Source organism: Rhinopithecus roxellana, unplaced genomic scaffold (genome assembly GCF_007565055.1).
Source record: "Rhinopithecus roxellana isolate Shanxi Qingling unplaced genomic scaffold, ASM756505v1 contig2295, whole genome shotgun sequence".
Taxonomy (NCBI): Eukaryota; Metazoa; Chordata; class Mammalia; order Primates; family Cercopithecidae; genus Rhinopithecus; species Rhinopithecus roxellana.
This window is the reverse complement of record NW_022142027.1, coordinates 12064-32284: the sequence shown is the minus strand read 5'-3', so window position 1 is coordinate 32284 and position 20221 is coordinate 12064. Positions and strand designations below refer to the sequence as shown.

General features: G+C 24.2%; 1 pseudogene across 1 annotated transcript; it reads right to left on the bottom strand.

Annotated features, from left to right (window-relative positions):
• Window positions 1-1290: 1290 nt before the first annotated feature.
• LOC115895770 lies at window positions 1291-4139 on the bottom strand (annotated as a pseudogene). The gene has a single exon (XR_004055882.1). The product of XR_004055882.1 is annotated as a protein PRRC2C pseudogene (transcript).
• Window positions 4140-20221: the final 16082 nt, after the last annotated feature.

Below are 20221 nucleotides of genomic sequence, written 5' to 3'. Positions count from 1 at the left end.
TATTATGTCTATATTTTATACCTATATCTATTATGTCTATATTTTATACATATATCTATTATATCTATTATGTCTGTATTTTATACCTATATGTATTATACCTATTTCGTCTATATTTTATACCTATATCTATTATGTCTATATTTTATTCATGTATCTATTATATCCATTATGTCTATATTTTATACCTATATCTATTATGTCTATATTTTATACCTATATCTATTATATCTATTATGTCTATATTTTATACCTATGTCTATTATAACTAGTATCTCTATATTGTATAACTATATCTGTTGTATCTATTCTCTCTATATTTTATACCTGTATCTATTATGTATATATTTTATATCTATATCTATTATATCTATTATGTCTGTATATTTTACCTATATCTGTTATGTCTATATTTTATTTTATTTTTTTTTATTTAGAGAATACTTTATTAGTTTCTGTAATCAAACCCATATAGATAAGACCTTACATATTTAATACAGTGCGTTACCCCGTACAAATGGAAAAAATTAAGTTTAACATTTCTAGACCAATATGGCTGTTAATTTCTGTGCAATGCCAGCTCAACACAGTAAACTGGGATACTTTTTCCAAAGTTGACAGCACAGCTAAAGTTTCCAAAAATTCAAATTATATATATATATGTATATATATATATTTATATAAAGAGACCAATAGCTGTATGTTATGCATCAATAGCAACAACAGCTTTTCCAGGTTCTGCAGTCATCTGAATAAAATTATAGAGACATCCAGCACACTCCATTTTAAAAAAAAGGTGGGGGAAGGTAAAAAACAAAACCCCAGAAAATTGCAAAGTTCTGTTACTGTTGTGGTACCTGGTACCATTTTTTAAAATTAGCTTCTGAATCATCATCTGGAAATAAAACATTCTAGAATAACATCATTAAAAACAGCTCTGATAAAGCACGGTCACTACTACGTATCATAAAGCAGGTACAAGATATTTTACATTCACAGAGGTATGATACAGTACTGTCCTATATCTATGATACTAGAGGATACAATTAAAAAGGCATTATTTGAGACTTGATTCTACTTTTCCAGCAGAGGGCCCAAAGGATGGCATGACACAGCTCTGTAAAGAAATGCACCTTCTTAGGATTTCCTTTAATTAGTGGCACAGTTCTAGGTACTCACTGTTCTTCATAAACACCAGCTAAACACCAGCTAAAAACTGGTTTAACCAAAAAAAAAAAAAAGAAAAAGAAAAAAAAAAAGAAAAAAGAAAAAGGAAAAAAAGAGAAAAAACCCCAGAACCATGGGATTCATACAAAGATGACTGAGTGGGGCAAGGAAGACTCAACCTAACTAGCATTTTACCAAATCTGTCATGTTTGAATGGTTAGAGCTCCATGGAAGAAAGGAGATGCTAAGTAGCGCTTCAAAGCTTCGGACCACAACCAAACACAGCATCATTTCAAACAGAAGCAGTAGCCAAACACTGCTCACTATGATATGGTTCAAGGATGCTGACATCAATATTTACTCATCTGCTCATTCATCCAGGAAGAAGGGGAGATCAGTTACTACCGTACTTTGATTGTGTTCAACTCAATCACCATGTTATAAAAATAGCAAGCTGCCATAATAAAAAATAAGGCTCCTCTATCCAGCACCAGTTATCTTCAGTTCTTCACCTCCAAGCCTACAAATGCCATAACCATATCCAAGGAACATAAGGGAGCAAAAAAAACCGCATCTGATGTATTAGCTGGGACCATCACACTGTTCAGGCTGAGCTATTCCTCTGCCGTGTTATTTTTCTTATATTTTTGGTGTTTCATCTAATCATAAGGATTTTTAGGTCTAAATTATATGCACTCAAAAAAATGGGTGCATATATTTATATATAAATTCTGACTGAAGATGCGTGGCCATCAACCGAGTGCATGTTATATAGTAGGTACAAGCTTGCAAAGCCTCATTTTTACTGGTACAGCAGCTATGTGTCAGTGTAAATTGCTCCTATGTCCCTTGTATATCTCCAAGCTCTGAACAGGATAATGTCACGGACCATTTTGCCCCTTTGGCTGCTGGCATTATCTGACTTAATTCTCCATGTTTTCCCTCCCCCCACCCCCAATCCCCTGCAATAAACCATAGCCTTTAAGATTTTGTTTCTTCGGTTTTGATTGCCTGAGGTTTGATTGGTCCAGTTCTAACAGGTTTGGTGGCTATGGAGGGTGCAGGGGGTGGCTTTTCTTCTACTTTTTCCTGACAGACACCAGGAGGGTCGGTCAGTGTTTCAGGAGGTTTACTTGAATCACTGTCCACTTTCTGGGCTTTGCCTCCTATCTGTTTGCTCTGTTGCTGTTCAGAGAAGAACCGTTGCGTGGACTGAAGAACCTCTGCTCTCTGCTTTGCCAACACCTAGGACCAAATGTCTTGTGGCTGAGTCCTCTTCCCACAGCTCTCTTCTGGGGTGCAAACTGTGTAGGAAACGGTTGTGTCATTCTCACAGTGGCAGGGGCTGACTGGAACTGCTTCTGGTAGACAATACTGTTCATTTTGCTGGACTGGCTGTTCGGACTTGTAGAAGTAGCCCGGAAGGGACTAGATGTTGGTGTGGTGCTTCTACCAGCGATTGGAGGTGTGCGTGGTTTTATATCAATGCCACTTCCAAAGGCTTTTAGTTCCATTTCAGACATTTTTCCTGTGGTTGCAATCATGCTATGCTGTGTTCCAGCAGGAATTAATCCTCTGAAAGGCTGGCTTACTTGTGCAGGACGACTCAGACTCTGAGCCTGTGCTTGGGGAGTGGTATGCTGTTACGGGGACTGAAGAGTCTGAGGCAAAGCAATTAGAGGTTGCCCTGTAGATCCAAAATTAGGCAAGGAAAGCTGGGATCCTGGTAAAGGTACTGTAACCTGCTGGAGAGCACTTGGTGACTGGGCAGTGTTATAAAAATTTGTCTGACCAGGCTGTTGTACTTGTCCAGAATAAAGATTTGAAGCCTGGGTAAGATTTGCTCTAGCCTGGAGAAGATGTGTGTCAATCAGCTGGGAACCTCCTAGTCCTGATGCCTGCCCCAGTTGATGTTCATACAATATGGGAATAGGCTGGGTATTTGATGTTTGCTGAAAGGCAAGACCAGATTGTGCCTTGGCAAGTTCTTGGTGTTGGACAGTTGGAAAGTTGTGAATAGCAGTCCCAGAAAGGACCACAGATGGCTGGGATAAACTGCTTTGCATAAAAGCTGGCTGAGATCTATATGGTTGAAGTGAAGAGCTGAACAATTCCTGAGCCTGGGAAACAGCAGGTCCAGCCCCCAAACTCAGTTGGGCTTGATGCTGCCCTTGCAGTGGTGCATAAATAGGGATTGGAATCTGCTGAACTGAAGTTGGCTGAGAGAGACCTGGTTGGAAACCCTGTTGTTGAGCCAAGGATGGTGGAGCCAATCGTGCATGCTGGGTATTAAATAAATGACTTGTGTCCATATAGAAGGCTGGGATTTGAGCTGCTGCAGACTGAGACACATAAACTTGCAGACTCTGTTGTTGCTGGGCAATAAGGGAAGGCATACAGCTTAACTGTGAAAAATGACTTGCAGAAGGCAGGCTGCTTGTCTGCAACTGCTGAGGTTTCACTTTACAAATATTTGGAGGGTCTGATGTGGTTGTAGATTTTGTGCTCAAAGAAGAGGTAGTGTATGTACCAGCTCCTGATAGTGATGTTGTAGGAGTGACTGAAGCAACAGGAATCTGGGGCATCGATGCACTTGAGAACGAATTATAATTAGCAGTGCTTGGTGCACTGGCACTACTGCTGACTCCAGTTGCAATTGGAGGTGCTGTGGAAGTTACTGGAGACCCCTTTTCCCTTACATTTGGAGAATTCTCCCATTCCTTGCGTGCAGACTCCATCTTGAAGGTGAGGCTGAAAGTAGTGGGAGGAACTGAAGTTAGGCTGGAGCTCTGTTGTATAGTCTCTCTCTTAGGGAAGGGAAGGGTGTTAGGCAGGGGCACATTATTAACCAAAGTATCCTCCATCTTTGTGTTATTAGTAGCCACAGTATTAGGCAGAGAAGAAGAGGGTGTAGTATAGTCTGTTACAGACTACTTTGCATTAGTACCATATTCGGCAGATGATACCGAGATCTATTATGTCTATATTTTATACCTATATCTATTATGTCTATATTTTATACCTCTCTCTATTATATCTATTATGTCTATATTTTATACCTCTATCTATTATATCTATTATGTCTGTATTTCATACCTGTATCTATTATATCTATTATGTCTATATTTTATACCTATAGCTATTATGTCTACATTTTATACGTATATCTATTATATTTATTGTGTCTATATTTTATACTTAAATCTATTATGTCTATATTTTATACCTATATCTATCATATCTATTATGTCTATATTTTATACCTATACATATCATATCTATTCTGTCTATATTTTATACCTATATCTATTATATCCATTATGTCTATATTTTATACAATATCTATTGTATCTTTTATGTCTATATTTTATACCTATATCTTTTGTATGTATTATGTCTATATTTTATGCCGATATCTATTATATCTATTATGTCTATACTTTATACCTATATCTATTATGTGTATATTTTATACCTGTATCGATTATATATATTATGTCTATATTTTATACCTATATCTATTATATCTCTTATGTCTATATTTTTTACCTATATCTATTATATCTTTTATGTTTATATTTTATACCTATATCTCTTATGTCTATATTTTATACCTATATCGATTATATCTGTATTTTATACCTATACGTATTATATCTATTATAACTATATTCTATATCTATATCTCTTATATCTATTATGTCTATATTTTATACCTATATCTATTATACCGATTATGTCTATATTTCATACCTATGTCGTTTATACGTATTGTCCATATTTTATACCTCTATTATATCTATGATGTCTATATTTTATACCTATATCTATTATATCTATTATGTCTGTATTTTATACCTATATCTATTATGGCTATATATATTTTTTTTTTTTTTTTTTTTTTTTTTTTTTTTTTTTTTTTGAGACAGAGTCTCGCTCTTTCGCCCAGGCTGGAGTGCAGTGGCCGGATCTCAGCTCACTGCAAGCTCCGCCTCCCGGGTTCATGCCATTCTCCTGATTATGGCTATATTTTAAAGCAATATCTATTATATCAGTTATGTCTATATCTATTATATCTATTATGTCTATATTTTTTACCTATATCTATTATATCTGTTATGTCTATATTTCATACCTACATCTATTATATCTATTATGTCTATTTTTTATACCTACATCTATTATATCTATTATGTCTATATTATATACCTATATCTGTTATATCGATTGTGTCCATATTTTATACTTATATCTATTATATCTCTATTTTATACCCATGTCTCTTATATCTATATTTTATACCTATATCTATTATAACTATTATGTCTATATTTTATAACTATATATTATGTCTATATTTCACACCCATATCTATTATATCTATTATGTCTATATTTTATAGGTATATATTATGTCTATATTTTATATCTATATCCATTATATATATTATCTCTATAGATTATATCTATATCTATTATGTCTATATTTTACACCTATATCTATTATATCTATTCTGTGTTTATTTTATACGTATATCTATTATATTTTATATCTATATTTTACACCTATATCTATTGTGTCTATATTTTATACCTATATCTATTATATCTATTATGTCTAAATATTATACCTATATCTATTATATCTATTATGTCTAAATATTATACCTATATCTATTATGTCTATATTTTATACCTATATTTATTATATCTATTATGTCTATATTTTATACCTATATCTGTTATATATATTATGTCAATGTTTTAAACCTATATCTATTATGTATATATTTTATACCTACATCTATTATATCTATTATGTCTATATTTTATACCTATATCTATTATATCGATTATGTCTATATTTTATACCTATATCTATTATATCTATTATGTCTAATCTGTATACCTATATCTGTTATGTCTATTTTTATACCTGTAGCGATTATATGTATTATGTTTACATTTTACACATATATCTATTATATCTATCTTTTATACCTATATACTTTATATCTATTATATCTATATTTTATATATATTTCTATCATATCTATTATGTCTATATTTTTTTCCTATATCTATTATATCTATTATACCTATATTTTATACTTATATCGATTTTAACTAAAAATTATACCTATATCCATTATATCTATATTTTTTTCTATATCTATTATATCTATTATATTTATATTTTATAATTATATCTATTATATCTATATTTCATTCCTATATCTATCATATCTATTGTCTACATTTTATACCTGTATCTATTTTATCTACTTTTTATACATATATCTATTATATGTATTATATTTATATTTTATACCTATATCTATTGTAGCTATATTTTCTCCCTGCATCTATTTTATCTATTATGTCTATATTTTATGCCTATATCTATTATATCTATTATTTCTATATTTTATATCTATATCTATCATATCTATTATGTCTATATTTTATATCTATATTATGTGTATATTTATACCTATATCTATTATATCAACTATGTGTATATTTTATACGTATATCTATTATGTCTATATTTTATAACTATATCTATAATATCTATTACGTCTATATTTTATAACTATATCTATTATATCTATTATGCCTTTATTTTATACCTTTATCTATTATGTCTATTTTTTATACCTATATCTATGATATCTATTATGTGTATATTTTATACCTATATCTATTATATCTATTATGTCTATATTTTATACCTATATCTATTATAACTAATATGTCTAAATATTATACCTGTATCTCTTATGTCGATATTTTATACCTATATCTATTGTAACTATTATGTCTATATTTTATAACTATATATTATGTCTATATTTTACACCTATATCTATTATATCTATTATGTCTATATTTAATAACTATATATTATGTCTATATTTTATATCTATATCCATTATATATATTATGTCTTTATTTTATATCTGTATCTATTATGTCTTTATTTACACCTATATCTATGATATCAATTCTGTGTATATTTTATATGTATATTTATTATATCTTTATGTCTATATTTTATACCTATATCTATTATGTCTATATTTTATAAATGTATCTATTATATCTATTATGTCTATGTATTATACCTATATCTATTATATCTATTTTGTCTATTTTTTATACCTATTTCTATTATATCTATTATGTCTATATCTTATCCCTATATCTATTATGTCTATATTTTAATCCTATATTATTATATCTATTATGTCTATATTTTATACCTATATCTACTATATTTATTATGGTCTATATTTTATACCTATATCTATTATATCTATATTTTATACCTATATCTATTATATCTATTATGTCTATATTCTATACGTATATCTATTATGTCTATATTTTATACCTATATCTATTATATCTATTATGTCTATATTTTATACCTATATCTATTATGTCTATTATGTCTATATTTTATCCTACATGTATTATATCTATTATGTCTGTATTGTATACCTATATCTATTATATCTATTATGTCTATATTTGATACCTATATCTATTATATCTATTATGTCTATATTTAATACCTATATCTATTATATCTATTATATCTATTTTTTATACCTAAATCTTTCATATCTATTATGTCTATATTTGTACCTGTATCAATTATATCAATATTTTATACGTATATCTACTATATCTATTATATCGATATTTATACCTATATCTATTATATCTATATTTTATTCCCCTATCCTTTATGTCTTTGATGTCTATATTTTATACCGATATCTATTATATCTAATATGTCTATGTTTTATACCTATATCTATTATGTCTATATTTTATATCTATATCTATTATATCTATTATGTCTATATTTAAACCTCTATCTATTATATCTATTATGTCTATATTTTATACCTATATCTCTTTCATCTATTATGTCTATATCTTATACGTATATCTATTATATCTATTATCTCTATATTTCATACCTATACCTATTATATCTATTATGTCTATATTTTATATCTATATCTATTATATCTATTATGTCTATATCTTATACATATATCTGTTAAATCTATTATGTCTATATTGTATACCTATGTTTATTTTATCTATTATGTTTATATTTTTAACTATTTCAATTATGTCTGTATTTTATTCTATATCTATTATATCTATTATGTCTATATTTTTTACCTATATCTATTATATCTATTATGTCTATATTTTATACCTATAGCTATTATATCTATTATGTCTATATTTTATACCTATATTTTTTATATCTATTTTGTCTATATTTTACACCTATTCTAATTACGTCTATATTTTATTCCTATATCTATCTATTATGTCTATATTTTATACCTATATCTATTATATCCATTATGTCTATATTTATACCTATATCTATTATATCGATTTTGTCTATCTCTTATACATATATCTATTATATCTATTATGTCTATATTTTGTACCTATATCTGTTATATCTATTATCTCTATATATTATACATATATCTATTATATCTATTATGTCTATATTTTATACCTATACCTATTATATCTCTTATGTCTATATTTCATACCTATATCTATTATAACCATTATATCTATATTTTATACCTATATCTTTTATGTCTATTTTTATACCTATATCTATTATTATTATTATGTCTATATTTGATACCTATATCTATTATATCTATTATGTCTATATATTATAACTATATTATATCTATTATGTATATATTTTATACCTATATCTACTATGTCTATATTTTATACCTATATTGATTATATCTATTATGTCTATATTTTATACCTATATCTATTGTATCTATTATGCCTATATTTTATTCCTATATCTATTATGACTATATTTGATACCTATATCTATTATATCTATTATGTCTATATTTTATACCTATATCTATTATGTCTATATTTTATGCCTATATCTATTGTATCTATTGTGCCTATATTTTATACCTATATCTATCATATCTACTATGTCTATATGTTATAGTTATATATATCATATCTATTATGTCTGTATTTCATACCTATATCTATTATATCTATTATGTCTATATTTTATACCTATATTTATTATATCTATTATGTCTATATTTTTTACCTATATCTACTGTATCTATTATGTCTATATTTTATACCTATATCTATTATGTCTATTATGTCTATATTTTATACCTATATCAATCATATCTATTATATGTATATTGTATACCTAATTCTATTATATCTATTATGTATATATTGTGTACCTATATCTATTTTGTCTATATTTTAAATCTTTATCTATTAAATCTATTATGTATATATTTTATACGTATATCTATTATATCTCTTATGTCTATATTTTATACCTATATCTATTATATCTATTATGTCTCTTTTTTATTAATATATCTATTATATTTATTATGTCTATATTTAATACCTAAATGTATTATATCTACTATGTCTATATTTTATATCTCCATCTATCATAACTATTATGTCTATGTTTTATACCTATATCTATTATATCAATTATGACTAAGTTTTTTACCTGTATATTATGTCTATATTTTACACCTATATCTATTTTATCTGTTATGTCTATATTTTATACCTATATCTATTATATCTATATTTTACACCTATATCTATTATATCTATTATGTCTATTTTTTTATCTATATCTATTATATATACATTTTATACCTATATCCATTATATCTATCATATCTATATTTTATACTTGTATCTATCATATCTATTATATCTATATTTTATACCTATATCTATTGTATCTACATTTTATGATTATATCTATTATATCTATAAGGTATATATTTTATGCCTGTATTTATTGTATCTATTATGTCTATATTTTATACCTATATCTATTATATCTATTATGTCAATATTTTATACGTATATCAATTATATCTTTTATATCTATATTTTGTACTTATATCTATTATATCTATTATGTCTATATTTTATACCCTTACCTATTATGTCTATATTTTATACCTATAACTACTCTATGCATTATGTCTATATTTTATACCTATATCAATTATGTCTATATTTTCTACCTATATCTATTATACCTATTATGTCTATATTTTATACCAATATCTATCATGTCTATATTTTATATCTATATCTATTATATCTATTATGTCAATATTTTATACGTATATCTATTATATCTGTTATATCTATATTTTATACCTGTATCTATTATATGTATTATGTCTATATTTTATACCCATACCTATTACGTCTATATTGTATACCTATATCTATTATATGCATTATGTCTATATTTTATACCTATATCCCTTATGTCTATATTTTACACCTATATCTATTATATCTTTTAAGTCTACATTTTATACCTTTATCTATTATATCTATTTTGTCTATATTTTATACCTATACCTATTATGTCTATATTTTATAACTATATCTATTATATGTATTATGTCTATATTTTATACCCATACCTATTATGTCTATATTGTATACCTATATCTATTATATGCATTATGTCTATATTTTATACCTATATCAGTTATGTCTATATTTTATACCTATATCTCTTATATCTATTAAGTCTACATTTTATACCTTTATCTATTATATCCATTATGTCTATATTTTATACCTATACCTATTATGTCTATATTTTATACCTATATCGATTATATGCATTATGTCTATATTTTATATCTATATCAATTATGTCTATATTTTCTAAGTATATCTATTATACCTATTATGTCTATATATTATACCTATATCATGTCTATATTTTATATCTACATCTGTTATATCTCTTATGTCAATATTTTATCCCTATATCTATTATATCTATTATATCTATATTTTATACCTATATCTATTTTATCTATATCTATATTTTATACCCATACCTTTTATGTCTGTGTTTTTTACCTTTATCTATTATATGAATTATGTCTATATTTTATACCTATATCAATTATGTCTATATTTTGTACCTATATCTATTGTTTCTATTATGTCTATATTTTATACCTATGTCGATTATATCTATTATGTCTCAATTTTATATTTTATAACTATATTTATTATATCTATTATATCTATTATATCTATTATGATTATATTTTATACATATATCTATTATGTCTATATTTTACATATATCTATCGTATAAATTATGTGTATATTTTATACCTATATCTATTATATCTATTAGATCTATATTTTATACCTATATCTATTATATCTATTATGTCTATATTTTATACCTATATCTATTTTATCTATTATGTATATATTTTATACCTACATCTATTATATCTATTATGTCTATATTTTTTACCTATATCTATTATATATATTATGTCTATATTTTATACCTATATCTATTATATCTATTGTGTCTGTACTTTATACCTATATCTATTATGTATATATTTTATATCTTTATCTATAATATATCTTATGTCTATATTTTATACCTATATCTTTTATATCTATTATGTCTATATTTTATACCTATATCTATTATATCTATATTTGATACCTATATCCATTATATCTATTATATCTATATTTTATACATATATTTATCATACCTATTATGTCTATATTTTTTGCCTATATCTATTATATCTATATTTTATACCTATATCTATTATAACCATATTTTATACCTATATCCATTATATCTGTAATTTTTACCTATATCTATTATATCTATTATATTTATATTTTAAAAATATGTCTATTATATCTATATTTTACATCTATATCTATTATATCTATAGTGTATATTTTAGAGCTGTGTCTATTATATCTACTTTTTATACATATATATCTATTATAACTATTAAATCTATATTGTATACCTATATCTATTATATCTATATTTTGTACCTGTATCTATTATATCTATTATGTCTGTATTTTATACCTATATCGATTATATCTATTATGTCTATATTCTATACCTATATCTATCATATCTATTGTGTCTATATTGTATACCTATATATATCATATCTATTATGTCTATATTTTATACCTATATCTATTATATCTATTATATCTATATTTAATACTATATCTATTGTATCTATTATGTTTATATTTTATACCTATATCTTTTGTATGTATTATGTCTATATTTTATGCCGATATTTAAAATATCTATTATGTCTATACTTTATACCTATATCTATTATGTCTATATTTTATACCTGTATCGATTATATTTATTATGTCTATATTTTATACCTATATCTATTATATCTCTTATATCTATATTTTTTACCTATATCTATTATATCTGTTATGTCTATTATGTATATTATATCTATATTTCAAACCTATATCTATTATATCTATATTTTATACCTGTATCTATTATATCTATTATGTCTATGTTTTATACCTATATCTATTATATGTATTACGTCTATATTTTATACCTATTTCTATTATATCTATTATGTCTATATTTTATACCTATATCATATCTTTTATGTCTATATGTTATACCTATATATATCATATCTATTATGTCTATATTTTATACCTATATCTATTATATCTATTATGTCTATATTTTATAACTATATATTATGTGTATGTTTATATCTATATCCATTATATATATTATGTCTTTACTTTATATCTATATCTATTATGTCTATATTTTACACCTCTATCTATTATATCTATTCTGTGTATATTTTATACGTATATTTATTATATTTTATGTCTATATTTTATACCTATATCTATTATGTCTATATTTTATACCTATATCTATTATATGTATTGTGTCTATATTTTAAACCTGTATCTATTATATCTATTATATCTAAATATTATACCTATATCTATTATGTCTATATTTTATACCAATATCTATTATGTCCATATTTTATACCTATATCTATTATATCTATTGTCTATATTTTATAACTGTATCTATTATATCTATTTTTTATACATATATATCTATTATATCTATTGTATCTACATTTTATACCTATATCTATTGTGTCTATTATGTCTATATTTTATACCTATATCTATTATATCTATTATGTCTATATTTTATACCTACATCTATCATATCTATTATGTCTATATTTTATAACTATATATCTTATCTCATGTCTATATTTTATACCTATATCTATTATATCTATTATGTCTATATTTTATACCTATATCTTTTGTATGTATTATGTCTATATTGTATACCGATATCTATTATATCTATTATGTCTATACTTTATACCTATATCTATTATTTCGATATTTTACCTATATTTTTATATCTATTATGTCTACATTTTATACCTATATGTATTATAGCTATGATGTCTTTATTTTATACGTATATCTATTATATCTATTATGTCTATATTTCATACCTATATCTAGTATATCTATTCTGTCTATATTTTATACCTACATCTATTATGTCTATTATATCTATATTTTATACCTATATCTATTATAACTATATTTTTTACAGATATCTATTATATCTATATTTTATACCTATATCTATTATGTATTTTATATCTATATTTTATACCTATATCTATTATATCTCTAAATCACAAGCATTCGTATACGTACATCTATTATATCTTTTATGTCTATATTTTATAGCAATATCTATTATATCTATTATGTCTATATTTTATACCTATATCTATTATGTCTCTGTTTTATACCCATATTTATTATATGCATTATGCATTATGTCTATATTGTAGACCTATACCTATCATGTCTATATATATATATATATTTTTTTTTTTTTTTTTTTTTTTTTTTTTTTGAGACGGAGTCTCGCTCTGTCGCCCAGGCTGGAGTGCAGTGGCCGGATCTCAGCTCACTGCAAGCTGCGCCTCCCGGGTTTACGCCATTCACTCGCCTCAGCCTCCCGAGTAGCTGGGACTACAGGCGCCCGCCACCTCGCCCGGCTAATTTTTTGTATGTATTTTTTTTTTTTTTGGTAGAGACGGGGTTTCACCGTGTTAGCCAGGATGGTCTCGATCTCCTGACCTCGTGATCCGCCCGTCTCGGCCTCCCAAAGTGCTGGGATTACAGGCTTGAGCCACCGCGCCCGGCCCATGTCTATATTTTATACGTATATCTTTTTTATCTATTATGTCTCTATTTTATACCTATATCTATTATGTATATATTATGTACCTATATCTATTATATCTATTATGACTTTTTTTATACCTATATCTATTATATCTATTATGTCTATATGTTATACATATATCTATTATATCTATTATATCTACATTTCATACCTATAACTATTATATCTATTATGTCAATATTTTATACCTCTATTATATCTATTATATCTATATTTCATACCTATATCTATTATAACTATATTTTATACCTATATTTCTTATATCTGTATTTCATACATGTATCTATTATATCAATTATATATATATTTTATAATTATGTCAGTTATATCTATATTTTATACTTATATCTATTATATCTATTATATCTATATTTTATGCCTATATCAATTATATCTATATTTTATATATACATCTATTATATCTATTATATCTATATTTTATACCTATATCTATTATATCTATATTTCATACCTTTATCATTTATATCTATAATGTCTGTATTTTACTCCTATATCTATTATGTCTATATTTTATACGTATATCTATTATATCTATTATGTCTGTATTTTATACCTATGTCTATTATATCTATTCTGTCTATATTTTATACCTATGTCTATTATATCTATTCTGTCTACATTTTATACCTGAATCTATTAAATATATTATATCTATATTGTGTACCTATATCTATTTTGTCTATATTTTATACTGATATCTATTATACCTATTATGTCTATATTTAATACCTATATCTATTATATACATTTTGTCTATATTTTATACCTATAACTTTTATATCTCTTATATCTATATTTTACACCTATATCTATTATAACTGTATATTATACCTATATCTATTATATCTACGTTTTATACATATATCTATTATATCTATTATATTTACATTTTATAATTATATCAATTATATCTATATTTTATACCTATATCTATTTTATCCATTATATCTATATTTTATACCTATATCTATTATATCTATATTTTATACATATATCTATTTTATCTATTATATCTGTATTTTATACCTCTATCTATTAAATCTCTATTTTTTACCTGTATCTATTATATCTATTATGTCTATATTTTATACCTATATCTATTATATCTATTATGTCTATATTTTATACCTATATCTATTATATCTATTGTGTCTATATTGTATACATATATCTATCATAGCTATTATGTCTATACTTTATAGCTATATCTATTATAACTATATTTTATACCTATATCTATTATATCTATATTTCATACCTTTATCTATTATAACTATTCTATTTACATATTATAATTATATCTCATATCTGTATTTTATACCTATGTCTATTATATCTATTGTCTATATTTTTTGCGTCTATCTATTATATCTATTTTTTATACGTACATCTATTATATCTATAATATCTATAATTTATACCTATATCTATTATATCTATATTTCATACCTGTATCTACTATATCTATTATGTCTATGTTTTATGCCTATATCTATTATATCTATTATGTCTATATTTTATACCTATATCTATCATATCTATTATGTCTATATTTTATACCTATATATGATATCTATTATGTCTATATTTTATACCTATATCAATTATATCTATTATGTCTGTATTTTATACCTATATCTATTATATCTATTATGTCTATATTTTAGACCCATATCTATTATATCTATTATGTTTCTATTTTATGCCTATATGTATAATACCTATTACGTCTATATTTTATAACTATATCTATTATATCTATTATGTCTATATTTTATACCAATATCTATTATGTCTATATTTTATAGCTATATCTATTATAACTATTATGTCTACGTTTTATAACTGTATCTGTTATAGCTATTATGTCTATATTTTATACTTATATCTATTATATCTATTATATCTATATTTTATACCTATATCTATTATAACCATATGTTATACCTATATACATTATATCTATGTTTTTTACCTATATGAATTATATCTATTACATTTATATTTTTTATAATTATATCTATTATATCTATATTTTATACCTGTATCTACTATATATATTATGTCTATATTTTATATCTTTATTATATCTATTATGTCTATATTTCATACCTATATGTATTATATCTATTATATCTATATTTTATAACGATATTTATTATATCAACTATATCTATATTTTATACCTATATCTATTATATGTAAATTTGATACCCATATCCATTATATGTATTATATGTATATTTTATAACTATCTTTTATATCTATTATGTCTATGTTTTATATCTATAGCTATCATATCTATTATATCTATATTTTATACCTATATCTATTATATCTATTATATCTATATTTTATACCTATATCTATCATATCTATTATGTCTATATTTTATACCTATATCTATTATATCTCTTATGTCTGTATTTCATACCTGGATCTACTATATCTATTGTCTATATATTATACCCATGTCTATTACATCTATTATGTTTATATTTTATACCTATATCTATAAAATCTATTGCGACTATATTTTATAACTATATCTATTATATCTATTATGTCTGTATTTTATACCTATATCTCTTATGTCTATATTTTATATCTATATCCATTATATATATTTTGTCTATATTTTATATCTATATCTATTATGTCTATATTTTACACCTATATCTGTTATATCTATTCTGTGTCTATTTTATACGTGTATCTATTATATCTTTATGTCTATATTTTATACCTATATCTATTATATCTGTTATGTCTAAATATTATACCTATATCTATTATGTCTATATGTTATAACTATATCTGTCTATATTTTCCACCTATATCTATTATATCTATTATGTCTATATTTTATACCTATATCTATTATATCTACTATGTCTATATTTTATACCTATATCTATATTTATTATGTCTATCTTTTATACGTATGTCTATTATGTCTATATTTTATACCTATATCTATTATATCTATTATGTCAATATTTTATACCTATATCTATTATATCTATTATGTGTATGTTTTATACCTATATCTATTATATCTATTATGTCTGTATTGTATACCTATATCTATTATATCTATTATGTCTATATTTTATACCTATATCTATTATGTCTACTTTGTATACCTATATCTATTATATTAACTATATGTATATTTTATAGGTATATGTATTATATCTATTGTGTCTGTATTTTATACCTATATCTATTATACCTAATATGTGTATATTTTATACCTATATGTATTATATCTATTATGCCTATATTTTATACCACTATTATATCTGTTATATCTATATTTTATACCTACATCTATTATGTCTATATTTTATACCTATATCTATTATGTCTATATCTATTAAACCTATTATGTCTATATTTTATACCTATATCTATTATATCTATTGTCTATATATTATACCTATATCTATTATGTCTATAGTTAATACGTATATCTATTATATCTATTATGTCTATATTTTATAGCTATATCTATTGTATCTATGATGTCTATATTTTATACCTATATCTATTATATCTATTTTGTCTATATTTTATACCTGTATCTATTACGTCTATATCTTATACCTATATCTATTATATCTATTATATCTATTATGTCTATATTTTATACCTTTATCAATTATTTCTATTATGTCTGTATTTTATACCTATATCTATTATATCTCTTATGTCTATATTTTATCCCTCTACCTATTATATCTATTATGTGTATATTTTATAACTCTATCAATTATATCTATTATATCTATATTTTATACCTCTATTATATCTATTATGTCTATTTTTTATACTTATATCTGTTATATCTATTGTCTATATTTCATACCTATACGTATTATATCTTTTATTACTATATTTTATACCTATATCTATTATATCTATTATGTCTATATTGTATACTTATGTCTATTAAGTCTATATTTTATACCTATATTTATTATATCTATTATGTCTATATTTTATACCTATATCAATTATGTCTATATTTAATACATATATCTTTTGTATCTATTATGTCTATATTTTACACCTGTATCTATTATGTCTATATTTTACATCTATATCTATATATATTATGTCTATGTTTTATACATATATCTATTATGTCTATATTTTATACCTATATCTATTATATCTATTATCTGTACATATTTTTTTTTAATTTTTTTTTATTTTTTTATTATACTTTAAGTTCTAGGGTACATGTGCATAACGTGCAGGTTTGTTACATATGTATACTTATGCCATGTTGGTGTGCTGCACCCATCAACTCGTCAGCACCCATCAATTCATCATTTATATCATGTATAACTCCCCAATGCAATCCCTCCCTCCTCCCCCCTCCCCCCTCCCCATGATAGGCCCCAGTGCGTGATGTTCCCCTTCCCGAGTCCAAGTGATCTCATTGTTCACTTCCCACCTATGAGTGAGAACATGCGGTGTTTGGTTTTCTGTTCTTGTGATAGTTTGCTAAGAAGATGCAGAAAAGGCTTTTGACAAAATTCAACAGCCCTTCATGCTAAAAACGCTCAATAAATTCGGTATTGATGGAACGTACCTCAAAATAATAAGAGCTATTTATGACAAACCCACAGCTAATATCATACTGAATGGGCAAAAACTGGAAAAATTCCCTTTGAAAACTGGCACAAGACAGGGATGCCCTCTCTCACCACTCCTATTCAATATAGTGTTGGAAGTTCTGGCTAGGGCAATCAGGCAAGAGAAACAAATCAAGGGTATCCAGTTAGGAAAAGAAGAAGTCAAATTGTCCCTGTTTGCAGATGATATGATTGTATATTTAGAAAGCCCTATTATCTGTATATTTTATACTTATATTTTTATATCTATAATTTATACCTATATCTATTATATCTATTATGTCTATATTTTATACCTATACCTATTATATCTATTATGTGTATATTTTATACCTATATCTGTTATATCTATTATGTCTATATTTGATACCTATATCTATTATATCTATTATGTCTATATTTTATACCTATATCTTTTATGTCTATATTTTATACCCATATTTATTATATCCATTATGTCTGTATTGTATACCTATACCTATTATGTCTATATTTCATACCTATATCTGTTATTTCTATATTTTATACCTATATCTTTTATATCTATTATGTCTATATTTTATACCTATATCTATTGTCTATATTTTATTCCTATATCAATTATAACTATTATGTCTATATTTTATAACTATATCTGTTATATCTATTCTGTCTATATTTTATACCTATATCTATTATGTCTATATTTCATTCCTATATCTATTATATCTTTTATGTCTATATTTTATACCTATATCTATTATATCTATATTTTACACCTGTATCTATTATATCTATTTTGTGTATATTTTATACCTATGACTATTATATCTATGCTGTCTTTATTTTTAACCTATAGCTATTATATCTGTCTATATTTTATACCTATACCTATCATATGTATTATGTCTGTATTTTATACCTGTATCTATTATATCTATATTTTATACCTATCTCTATTATGTCTATATTTTATAACTATATCTATTATAACTATTATCTCTATATTGTATAACTATATCTGTTGTATCTATTATGTCTATATTTTATACCTATATCTATTATGTCTATATTTTATACCTATATTTATCATATGTATTATGTCTATTTTTATACCCATATATATCATATCTATTATGTCTATGTTTTATGCCTACATCTATGATATCTCTTATATCTATATTTTATACCTA